The 13,905-nt window shown below is 37.0% G+C and overlaps 1 pseudogene; it reads right to left on the reverse strand.

The window, feature by feature from the left end:
* Nucleotides 1-507: 507 nt before the first annotated feature.
* LOC111402384 overlaps nt 508-13,905 on the reverse strand; it is a 20,260-nt pseudogene continuing 6,862 nt past the window's right edge.

Here is a 13,905-nt window from a genome sequence, read left to right on the forward strand (position 1 = left end):
GAGCCACAACGGGCCGGCTCGGGCCGAGCCCCATTGGGCCAACGCCTCAAAATGGGGCTCGGCCCAAGCTAGGCTCGCTCCATCCGAGTCACGAGCCAGGCCGTTGAGCCGCTGAGTCGGTTTGACATCCCTACGGTAAGGAAAAATATGCAGTTAAGGTTGATGCAGTATCATATATTGCAATTTCTAACAATCTCGAAGCATTCTGATGTTTGATTGTCGATAGTACACGAAAAATAGGTCGAAGTAGAGCAATATTACAAAAGATCGCCTTGGTATGTTCATTCCCCTCATAGGAAATTGGGCTCAATTATTGGAATCAGAAAGGCAAGCATTTATTAATCAGAAATATAACTTGAACCAATAGCTGAATAGTTCGAGAGACACAAAATCCTTGTCTTTGTAAGATCGAAAGCAAAACCATAGCAGATTCCAACCCGGAGCTCAAGGAAAATGAACAAAATGAACTAAAATATATATAAAAAATCTCACAGAAATGATGAATAGTACCGAAGGTATCAAAATTGTCTAAGTAGCTATTCATTGTCTCACAGTCTATCCTCGTATTTAGAGAGTGGTGTCATCTGCTCCTTCAAACCCTTCCTCTTCCGAATCTCAGTTACTAAAGTTGCAGCTTGAGATCCTACTTCCAGTGGATCGGATGACATCATGTCCCAGCGATCAAATTAGGAATGACAATTTGAATCGTCAAAATCGAAAATCGCGGTTAGCCGAACCGAATGGGGCGAAAAAAATCGAACCGATGGTGCAATGAGGCGAATATGGTATTTGATTTTAATGAACCGATTCGTGGCGGTGTGGGTATGGTATTTACGCCGTAGAACCGAAATCGAACCAATTACCCGCCAAAAAAATAATTGAATTGATTATTGGACTTTACACTATTTTTCTATCCAGCCCAAAATAAAATTCCTCCATTACATCTACTTGACCCAGCCGATCAGCCCACTTACCATTAGCTCATAATAATAGTATTAGTATGATAGTATATAAATGCAAACCCTACTCTACACAAACCACAAACTCACGCAACTACCTCCATGGTCCAAGCCGTCGGCGCCTCTAGAAAATTTTCCACACGACTTCAATTTGAATCAGATTGGACTTCAATTTTTAAAGAAAAGACAGGACCTCAGGTAAGGGGCCTTCTTAATCAAGATTATTGGAACAAAAATTTTATCTCAGTCATTTTGGTTGTATCTGTAAACTGATTGCATTTTATATCCAATTCTAGGGACACATTTTCAGGATTTGATGCAAAAATTGTTTCAAATTTTTTCGAAAAGAGGATAAATTCAATCAGTACTGATTATAATATAGACTTGAGTCAAGTCCAAGGCGTGTCGAATACAATATATTGTGTTTTTGTTTTCATTGACTTTTTTCATAAATTGTTTTATATTAATTTGATGGATGAATCTATAAAAAAAATTTATTTTTGTGGTTATTAACCGGACCGAATCGAACCGAACCGATTTACGTGGTTATGATATGGTCAAAAAATTGGTGATGCGATTGTGGTTTTGATCGAACCAACCCATAATCGAACCGTTGCCAACCCTAGATCAAATACACTGGGGGAAGGCTTGACCAGAGGTTGCAGCTCGCAAGGTGTTCGAGAATCCAAATGATTCAATAACGCGGAGGTATGCCTTAATATTGTAAAGTGGAGTACCCGGCCTCTACAATTTTTTGAACACGTGTTCACGTTTCTGGTTCAGAACACTGTAGATACCACCAAGAGCTTGCTCGGGTGCTTGGATCTCGACTAGGTACACAGGTTCTAGAAGGCGAGGCTTGGCAGTAATATGAGAAGCATAGATAACCCTCCTCGCGGTTGGAATAACTTGACCACCACCTCTGTGAATCGCATCAGCGTGAAGAACATCATCACAGACTTCAAAGCAAATACCTCTCATGTTTTCTTTAGCCAAGGGGCGTTCCTTAGAAGCCTATTGGAACCCAGCAACAACAGAATCCTTGATTTCATCAAGTACTGGACTCCCTTACACATATCAACTACCATGTTTGGACCAGTGGTTTCAGGACCAAAGCACCAAATTTTCTTTGCAAGCTCCTAGTCCCAACTGAACTCTTCAGACAGGATTCTCGAGCGAACCTTAGGATCATCTCGTGGACCAATACGCCCATCATCAATGCCCTCAGCAAGTCCGTCTTCCAAAGGTCTATAGCTTCCATGTACAGTCAGTTGTGCTTGTTAGGTGATTTGCTCATAACAGTGTGGGAGGACCTTTCCAAAACTGTCTCACGGAAGGACACAACTGGATCAGACTTAATAATTTCAGCACCACCCATGAAATCTTCCTGCAAGTCCTTTAAACAGATCTCAAGGTGGAGTTCTCCAGCACCAGCAATAATATGCTCGCCAGACTCTTCAATGGTGCAAACAACCATAGGATCAGGGACGAATCCAGCTGCTCGAGTGAGCTAGGGCGGAGAGTGGAGCATTTATCAAACACCGTCCAATATAACGATATTGTTTACTAATATTTAATTAACTTATATTAAAAGAATTTCCAATCAATATATAAATGCACTAAAATGTAAAATAATATAAATATTAAAACATAATTCAGTACAATTCAAAATAATAAAGAATAAAAATACATTTTTTGAGTCATATACCTATTATCGAGTTTCAAATTTTTATGAATTTAAGCGAGACAAGATGAAGTTTATATGTCTTGATTAATCGATAAAGAAAAAAATTAAAAAAACAATGAATTTTAAAGCTATTTTTGCCCCCAAAAAGAAAAGTATTTTTCAAACTCTTAGAAGAACAAATAATTTTACAAAATAAATTGATAAAACTTAACAATTAAAGTATATATTATGAAATAATAATTTCAGTCAATAAATTTTTAAAGCAATGATTTTTAAAGCTATTTTTACCCGAAAAAAGAAATCTTTTTTTCAAACTCTTAAAATAATAAAGATCAATAATTAAATTGTCCAAATTTAAATTTTACAAAATAAATTGATAAAATATAATAATAAAAGTATATACTATGAAGTAATAATTTGAGTTAACAAGTTTTTTTAAAGAATTTTTTTTAGAAACAAAAACTATTAATATAGAATTGTTTAATTATTATTTATTGTGTTAAAAAATTAAAAAGAAGAAGAAGAAGTGAAGGAATCGAATCCCACACCTCTGATATGATAAAAATGGAATTCCCAATTGAGATACAAAGCTACATCAGTGCTAGTTAAAACAAAATAGTATACAATTATTTAACTATTATTTATTGTATTTGAAAAATTAAAAGAAGAAGTGGAAAGGAGAGGAGTCGAACCGGTTACCTCTCACTTGCAAAACCAATGCCTTACCAAAAGAACTACAATCATAACTGCGAATAATGGTACAATTTTACATATTTAACATAATAACTACATCAACGTGAAAATCCTTTCCTGCCAGAGCCAGTACGGGCGGCCGCGCCGGCTCGCCGGGTGCTGGCTCCGCCAGTGCATAGGATCACACTTGGCCAAACGTTTCAAACCTTCAACAAGTTTTGGAAGATCGGATGCAACTTTGCACTGGACAGTCACACGCACAACATGTGAGATAGAGAACTTCATGGCTCTGATTCGATGGGCATCAACTTCCTTCTCATTAGTCAGAGTCACATTTTTTGTGATGTATTGATCTAGACCAATCATAGCCACTGTGTTCCCACATTGTACATCCTCAACAATTTCCTGCCTCTTTCACATCCAAATAACAGTTCTCTGGACACTTGACATACAAGTCCTTTTTCTCTCCAAAGACATAGTTAGGACCCATGATTCTGACCTTCAAACCAGTTGAGATCCTGAGTTGAGATCCTGCCAGAGAATACACGACCAAAGGCAAAAATCCTACCCTTGTCAGATGCCGGAATCATCTTTGACATGTAAAGCACAAAAGGCCAATCAGGATCACAGTTCCTAATAGCATTAGCATAAGCATCATCCATAGGCCCCTATTACAAGTTTTCTACACGGTACTTTAGAGCCTTAGAAGGCGATGGAAGATGGAATATCATCGTTTCCAATAGGGCAGTACTTGCGGGAAGCCAGGTCTGCATGACACGCTTCATCAATGCCTTGCCCATTAAATCTTTCTCGTCAGACTTCATAGTGACTCCAAGCTTTTGCAACATTGGCCAAAGCTTATCTTTCTGATCATTTATACAAGTATTGATGATCTGCTTGATAGGTTCATAACAGAATTGGACAAATCCACATTTACATGTAGGAGAACCAGTATTCTTGGTAGTCCACTTCTTGGTGGCAAGGTCAAAGAAATTTTCACCCCCTCATCTTGGACTCATCAACACCAAATTTAGAGGCGTACATCTTAGCAAAGTTTGTTAGAGTGAAAGTCCAGCCATGCAAACCAGCTGAGAAAGCAGCAGTACATTTCTCTGGGTAAACCTGGACATCACCAAGGAGGGGATCTTAATATGTAGCCATAATGACATTTGCATTCTCTATGACCCTCTGAAATGTCTAATAAGCCTCTTCTCCATCAACCTGAAGCTCAAGGAAACATCTGTCCATCTTGATAACAGTCAACATTTCTCCAAGAGCTTGTTGGAGGACAGTTTCAATTTGGACGCACACACCCTCAACACAGTCAACGACAAAAAGAGCACCATCAGTGATTCGAAGGGCAGCCGTGACTTGAAAAGAGAAGTCAATGTGCCCAGGAGAATCAATAAGATTGATGAGGTACTCATTGCCCATTCACTCTCCCTTGAAGCTCTTCAAAGAATCATCTTGCATCTCATAGTACAAAGAAATACCGGTGGACTTAATAGTGATACCACGTTCTATAGGAAATGAGAAGAAAATTAGAACAAATGAGAAGATGTTTGCAGAATAATTTCTATGTATTTTCTTGCTTATTTTCTAAAGAGTCTTGCAACGTATATATATTCAACTTTACAATGCTGTATAAGAGAAAGAAAAAAGAAAAAATAAGAAATTGTTACAATCTGAAAACAGAAACGGTGGCAAAGGCATGTGCATAACAGAATGCTGGTAATTCAAAGCTTGTAGACTTCTTTGCTTCTAGATTTTTCTCTCTTTGTTAGATCTCTATTGGATGCTGATATCATTTGAGCTCGTGACTGTATGGACAGATCGCTTGCCAGCTGTCTATGTTGTTCTTCACCATTTAATAACCCCTCGCAATATGGAGAGTAGATGTCAACTACTCCCATCTTGTTCATGTGTAAGTAAAGACTCGAAGAATTCAAGGCCTTGGTTAACATGTCTGCCACTTGAAAACCAGTGTGAATATACTCAGTAGTAATGCTCCCATTTTGTATCTTATCTCGAATAAGATGACAATCGATCTCTATGTGCTTGGTTCTTTCATGAAAAACAGGATTTGTGGCAATATAAATAGCAGACTTGTTATCACAGTATAAATTTGCTGCCTGGCTATGTTCAATCTGTAGATCCCTAAATAGAAATCTCATCCATGTTAGCTCACAATTCACTTGTGCCATTACTCTGTATTCAGCTTCAGAGGATGATCTTGAAACCACATTTTGTTTCTTTGACTTCCATGATGCTAGTGATGATCCTATGAAAGCACAATAATCTGTCATAGATCTTCTATTATCTGGACAGGCTCCCCAATCTGAATTTGAATAACCCTTCTGGAGATCAGATGTAGAGGGATAAAATAGGCCTTAACCTAGTGCCCTTTTAAGATTCTTAAGACCTTGTGTGCTGCATGAAGATGTGGCACTCAAGACATGTCCATGTATTGACTCAATAGTTAAATTGAGTAGGATAAATCTAGTCTTGTTATAGTTAGGTACAACAACCGCCCTATCAACCTCCTGTAGATAGAAGGATCAGTAAGTAAATCCCCTTTATCCTTGGCTAACTTAACATTTTGATCAAGAGGTATTTCAGATGGTGCTAAGCCTATGGTCCCTGAATCTCCAAAATGTCTAGAGCATATTTTCTCTGACATATGTATATTCCATGTTGTGCTCTTGCAACCTCGATTCCTAGAAAATACTTCAGCTTTCCTAGATCCTTGATTTTGAATTTTGCATCCAAAGCAGCTTTGAGATTGTTGATGGTATCCATACAATTTCCTACTAAGATAACATCATCAACATATACTAGAATAGCCGTGAATGAGTCTTAGTACTCCTCGTAAGCTATAATCCGCCCGTGATTGAATGAAACCATGCTAAATAATGAAACTAGACAACTTTTAATATCACTGCCGTGAGGCTTGCTTAAGTCCATATATACTTTTGCGAAGTTTGCATACTTTTGGACTCCCATCAACAATATAACCAGGGGTAATTGAATATATACTTCCTCATCCAAATCACCATATAAAAATGCATTATTAACATCCAATTGATATAAGAACCAGCCTTTTATGGCTGTAAGGGCAAGTAAACTTCGAACAGTGACAAGTTTTGCCACTGGAGAAAATGTTTCATGATAATCTAGACCTTCTGGTTGTGTGTACTCCTTTGCAACCAGCCTAGCTTTGTACCTTTCGATACTTCTATCAGCATTAAACTTGATTTTATATACCCATTTACACCTTATTGCTTCTTTGTCAGGTGGCAAATCAACAATGAGCCATGTATCATTTAATTCAAGTGCCTTAATCTCAGCTTTCATGGCTTCACACCATTCAGGATATTTTATAGCTTTTTGATAGTTTTTAGGTTCAGTTTGTGAAGTTATGGAAGTGACGAAAGCTTTATGAGGAATGGACAACTTATCGTATGACATGCTAACACTAAGGGGATAAGGAGTACCTGAATGAATTGAACCCTCTGCCTTGTCCAAGTTTTGCAATGGAATGAATGAAGTGGCCTGTTGACATATGAAGTCCTGCAGATGCAAGGGAACTCTCCTGATTCTAGTGGATTTTCTTGGTAAGTGAGGAGTGTTTTGATATGTCTCTATATTTGCAGTATGTAAATCCGTTTGCTGCATGGTTTGATCAGTTTGAGGATCTGTTAGATCAATGTGTTCAATGTCTTCTATAGGACTAGAAACAGGCGACGGTTGGTTACTTGGTTCGGTGGATTCTGGAGATGTGCAATTGTTTGGAATATAGACAAGAGGATTTTGAGGATAGCACAAATCAGTGGGACTTAGCACATCATTGATTTTTGTAGCCTCTTTGAAAGGAAACAAGGTTACATGAAAAACTACATTTCTAGATAAGAAAACTTTCTTCGTTTCCAGGTCAAGAAGTTTTTATCCTTTGATTCCAAAAGGATATCCTATAGAGACACATTTCCTACCTCTAGAATCAAATTTATGTCTACCTTCTAAGAGAGTTGTAGCAAAGGCAAGACAACCAAACTCCTTTAGATGGGAATATGTTGGTTTTCTTTGGAACAAAACTTCAGATGGACTTTTGTGATCTAGAAGGGTTGAAGGGGTTCTATTAATAAGATACATTGTAGTTAGGACACAATCATTCCAATATTTCAATGAAATGCCACTTTGGAACCTTAGAGCCCTCGCAACATTCAAAATGTGTCGATGTTTCCTCTCAACTATGGCATTTTGTTGAGGGGCTTCAACACATGTTTTTTGATGTATTATCCCCTTTTCAAGGTAAAATTTCTTCATATCAAATTCTCCCCCATTATCTATTCGAATAACTTTTATCTTAGTTTCAAATTGTGTTTCAATCATAGTACAAAAGCTTCGTAACATATTTGAAGCATCAGATTTTAATTTCAGCATGTATACCCAGGTACATCTACTAAAATCATCCACGACCACAATTGTTAGGAAATAGCGAGACCCATAATAACTAATTTCATTGCAAAGTCCCCAAAGATCACAATGCATTAAATCAAAACATTTTTCTGATTTGTGTTGACTAACAGGAAAAGGGGGCTTGTGCATTTTAGCTAAGGGATAGACACAACATGGCTTGGAATCAGCAAGTTTAGGGACCTCATCTTCGAGAGAGAAAATTGAATGTGATGGATGTCCTAATCTATAGTGCCAGACGTCAAAAATTTCAGATGGTTTGATCACAGAAGCTGAAATGGAAGGAGTTATAACCACGTGAGTCAATGTTTGTTGAAGAGCTGCAGGAGAGACTATTGGTTGCAGGATATGATAGAGGCCAGACCTCAATTCACCCATTCCAGTCGTTGTCCAAGTCAAAAGGTCATGTATATAGCAGCCATTAGAGAGGAAAACAACACAACAATTCAATTCTTGAGTAAGTTTTCTAAGAGATATTAAATTGAAAGAGAAAAAAGGGACACAAAGCACATCCTTGAGGACCAAAGATTTTGTAACTTGAACCATGCCAATCTGAGTTGCAGGCACAATGTCTCCATTTGGTAAAGCTACAGAGCAAGCTGCCTGTGATTTGACAGATGAAAAGTATGATGGTGAACAGACCATATGATCTGTTGTACCAGTATCCAAAATCCAAGGAACACTGCAATTATTTTTTGATTTAGTTTTAATGGTTGACAAGCAATATGATATACCAGAAAGCTTTGGACAACGTTGTCTGAGGTTGAAGTAATAGTACTTTGGTCTTGATTTGTTGAAGGTGTGAAGGGCTGACTACTTGATGGTTTGAAAATAGCCATGAGCTGGGAATACTTCTCCTGAGTTAAAGATTGTTACTTTGTTCCTGATTTAGAGGCATAAGGGCAGAAGCTAGGTTTGTAGTTGATCTATATTTGTTCTTTCCTTTATGCTTGTGGCCTAGTGGATACCCATGCAATTTGAAGCATTTGTTTGCCTTGTGACCAGACATTTGGCAATGGGAACACACAGGTCTGTTTGGATTGGCCTTTAAGCATCTCTCAAGGGAATGCCCTGCAATTTTACAGTGTGCACATTAGTAATCATTCTTCTTTTGTAACGAAGGATTCAGCCTCCCACTTTCTTTCAAATTTCCTCTAGTAATAAAACATAAGGTCTCACTGATAGGGCCTTCTTCTCCTCTTGTTGTATGGTTGCATAAACTTTATTCAAGGTAGGAAAAGGCTTCATTAACAGAATTTGGGCCTTAAGATCCTTGTATGATTCATTCAATCCCATTAAAAACTTCATCACCCAATCTCGCTGTTGATTCTGGACAACCACTTTCAAACCTCCATAGGTCCAATTGGGGATAGATTCATAGTTCAATAACTTATCTAGAAGAGTTTTGAACTTAGAAAAGTAAACACTTACATCATCCTAATTTCGAACCAGAACTGTGATGGATGTCCTAATCTATAGTGCCAGATGTCAAAAATTTCAGATGGTTTGATCACAGAAGCTGAAATGGAAGGAGTTGTAGCCACGTGAGTCAATGTTTGTTGAAGAGCTGCAGGAGAGATTGTTGTTTGTAGGATACGATAGAGACCAGACCTTAATTCACCCATTCCAATCGTTGTCCAAGTCAAAAGGTCATGTAGCAGCAACTAGAGAGGAAAACAACACTTCAATTCAATTCTTGAGTAAGTTTTCTAACAGATATTAAATTGAAAGAGAAAGAAGGGACACAAAGCACATCCTTGAGGACCAAGGATTTTGTGACTTGAACTATGCCAATCTGAGTTGCAGGCACAATGTCTCCATTTGGCAAAGCTACAGAGCAAGCTGCCTGTGATTTGACAGATGAAAAGTATGATGGTGAGTAGACCATATGATCTGTTGCACCAGTATCCAAAATCCAAGGAACACTGCAATTATTTTTTGATTTAGTTTTAATGGTTGACAAGCAATGTGATATACCAGAAAGTCCGGGACAGCATTGTCTGAGGTTGAAGTAATAGTACTTTGGTCTTGATTTGTTGAAGGTATGAAGGGCTGACTACTTGATGGTTTGAGAATAGCCATGAGCTGAGAATACTTCTCCTGAGTTAAAGATAATTGACCTTTGTTACTTTGCTCCTAATTTAGAGGCATAAGGGCAGAAACTAGGTTTGCAGTTGATCTATATTTGTTCTTTCCTTCATGCTTGTGGCCTAGTGGATACCCGTGCAATTTGAAGCATTTTTCTACCTTGTGACCAGGCATTTGGCAATGGGAACACATAGGTCTGTTTGGATTGGCCTTTAAGCATATCTCAAGGGGATGCCCTGCAATTTTACAGTGTGTACAGTAGTAATCATTCTTTTGTAACGAGGGATTTAGCCATCCACTTTTTTTCAAATTTCCTCTAGTAATAAAACATAAGGTCTCACTGACGGGCCTTCTTCTCCTCTTGTTGTATGGTTACATAAACTTCATTCAAGGTAGGAAAAGGCTCCATTTACAGAATTTGGGCCTTAAGATCCTTGTATAATTCATTCAATCCCATTAAAAACTTCATCACCCAATCTCGCCGTTGATTCTGGACCACCACTTTCAGACCTCCACAGGTACAATTGGGGATAGATTCATAGTTCAATAACTCATCTAGAAGAGTTTTGAACTTAGAAAAGTAAACACTTACATCATCCTGATTTTGAACCAGAACTATGATGGCTTTCTTGATTTCATAAATCTTAGGTGCATTTTGTTGTGCAAATCGTTGTTCCAGTTCCAGCCATAACTGATGTGCCGTCTCCGCATACACAGTACTGCATTTGATGTCCACTGCCATGGTGTTTTGCAGCCACGTAATCACTATGTCATTACATCTAAGCTAGTGCTCCATCAGAGGATCATTTGGGTCATTTGGTTCATAGAGACTTCCATCTTTGAATCCCAATTTGTTCTTAATTCTAAGGGCTCGTTTTATGGATTTGGCCCAAGAGTGATAGTTGTTTGCCTCCAACATGTGTATAACTAATACAGTTCGTGTAACATCATTGCTGCTAATGAAATAAGGACTGCTTGGGTATGTTGGATCATAAGTTTTTGAATTGGATTCAGTATTAGAATTGGTGTCTGGATTTTGATTTGTATTTGGAGAAGCATTCGAGATTTCAACATTTGATTCAACCATTGCTGGCTCTGATACCAAATAGGAAATGAGAAGAAAATGAGAACAAATAAGAAGATGTTTGTACAATAATTTATGTGTATTTTCTTGCTTATTTTCTGAAGAATGTATATACACACACACACACACACACACACACACAACTTTACAATGCTGTATAAGAGAAAGAAAAAGAAAAAAAAAAGTTGTTACGATCAGAAAACAGAAACGGTGGCAAAAGCATGTGCATAACAGAATGCTGGTAATCCAAAGCTTCTAGACTTCTTTGCTTCTAGATTCTTCTCTCCTTGTTGGATCTCTATTGGATGCTGATATCATTTGAGCTCGTGACTGTATGGACAGATCACTTGCCAACTGTATGGACAGATCATTCTAACATCACCCGCAATTTTTGGAGCAATATTACCAGCAGCAGCTACAAGATAATCAGTCAAAGTGGACTTCCCTGTAAGAATGACAAAAGAGAAAACTTAGTACTTACACAACCATAGAATGGTTAATGAGTTGTTGACTCTTCTATCCAAACATGAACCCTGCCAATCAGTAATACATGAATGTCATATACAATTAAACAACATTTGGCAGCTTCCATACCATGGTCAACATGAGGAATAACAGATATATTACGAATGCTATGCTTGTGGTCCATAATCCTACGGAGCTCGCCGACTGTGAACTTCACCTGCAGAAATCAAGTAAAAATTCTTTGTTAGAAACCCAATCCGGAAAATCCAAAAGGCTATCTGAATATATAAATCAATCTGCATGCTTACCATTTTTACTGGATTCTATATTTCAAAATCGAAACAGAATCTATAAGAATTTTGCTCTAAAAAAATACCTGCAATTCATCAACTGAAAACATTAGCATTAGAAAACAAAAAAATCATCTACCAATTTGAGACAAATGTATTCAGGGCATATTAATATCCAAAGAAAAAAATAAAATGAAAACCATCATCATTTGAGGGCATAATCAAGATCCATAGCAGATAGTCCGAGAACTCATGTTAATAGAACTCTTACAACTCTTCATCGTAAAACCTATGCAAAAACTAGAGCCCTTCAATCATGACACTCAAAAGTTCATAGGGTTTCAAACTTTCACTTATACATAATTTAGTTATTCTTTCATTGAGACAAGCTAAAAATTTCAGACTGATGTCATATGAACATTTCCACAGCCCACTAACTATATCGACACACAGAAACAGAGTCATCAATCCTTTAATTCCCTTTTAATGGTACAGAGGTATCAAAAAGATAAACAAATTTCCTTTCCAATAAACTTAAATAACATCTAAACTCCATAATGAAATAGCCACTTAAACGTGCCATTATAGATAATAGAATCACATATCCATAAGCTAAGAACCTAAAATCCACAATCGAAGCAGCAAAATTGAGTGCTAGTCCTTCATCGTCTGTAATTACAAAAACCATAACTAGAACTAAAATTTCTCAACTAAAGAACAGTAATCGATGCTGCCTCAAAACGTAACAAGGCTTACAAATCCATACATCAAACAAACAGCAAAATCTCAAATTCTCATCAAAATCCATAAGAACACGCAATAATCAGATACATATATACATACAAACCCATGTACATATATATTTATAGACATAAAAAGAGAGGTATTGACACGATCCGTCTCGAATCACCTTAATGGACTCGATACGTGTCGTGTGTCGATGGTAGATACCAGCTAAATGTTGGACCCAACACCAAGGCAACCTTGACTTGCTTGACCGAAAAATATTTTAAAAGAATTTTGACAGAGTTTACTTTGAAATATGGACTAAATCCGCCTAAACAAAAATCAATTTTCTAAATCCATTCATATAATTTAAAATAGGACACATTAGTCCCTGGAAATACAAACTATTCAAAATAAGTGTACTGGAAAGAAATTTACACTCCTTTCGAACCAGGTAACTCCATTTGCAAAACATATATAAAAATATGCAGTGGACCCATGATATAAATACATTTTCTGATAAAAATGCATCAATCCCAAAAATATGTAATGTATGTACTGACAAGACTAGACATACAATAAATACACCATGTGGCTCGACTCGTAGATCGACAGGCTCCAATGTGTCTCAACGTAGCTACCATCTGCTAAGAAAAATGGTGATAAAAATATGAGAATGTAACTCAATGAGTGGATGATTTGCAAATAAGAAAACTTTTTCCATTGATGCATATTTTCTAAAAATTTTAACTTTATTAAATCCTTGAGAATTTCTGAATCTAGTAATACTTTTAAAAACTAAACATAATTACATTATAAAATTCTTTGTTCTAAATTCTAGATAAGTATCTGTAAGGTATAACAAATATAAAGAATTTGATATTCATGAAAATCTATGAAATATTGCTGCTGCTCAATACTATAAGCTGAAAGCTTTATTCTGAAAACTGAATTAACTGAATTCCACAATCTGAAATCTGAGAACTGACTAAATACTGAAAAATCACACCAAAAGGCGTACCCAACGAATAGGCTTACTCATGTACAGAGTAATCTCAATGTACAAGGCAAAGCCATTCAAATCTGATAATCTGATAGCTGATAATCTAATAATCTGGTCATAAGTACGCAGAGCTGCCCCAAAGGCTAATCACCCTAGTACACGGCCCAAAGCCTATGTGTGTACGAGAGTGGGTCCCAAAGACCTTTGATAATCTGGTCATACACTATGGAAACACATTCACGATAGTGTAGAGCGGGTAAAATCACTACAACTAGCCATATACTGTGGAAACACATTCACATCAGTACAAACTGGGGTAAAATCACCTGAGTACTTTCTGGTGATTTTTAGAAATAACTTTAACTATACTGAAACATGTAATAAGAATATAACATGCTACTAAAATAATTTAATTGAACTGAATTTAACTTTAAAAG

The sequence above is a fragment of the Olea europaea genome, chromosome 10, assembly GCF_002742605.1.
Source record: "Olea europaea var. sylvestris chromosome 10, O_europaea_v1, whole genome shotgun sequence".
Lineage (NCBI taxonomy): Eukaryota > Viridiplantae > Streptophyta > Magnoliopsida > Lamiales > Oleaceae > Olea > Olea europaea.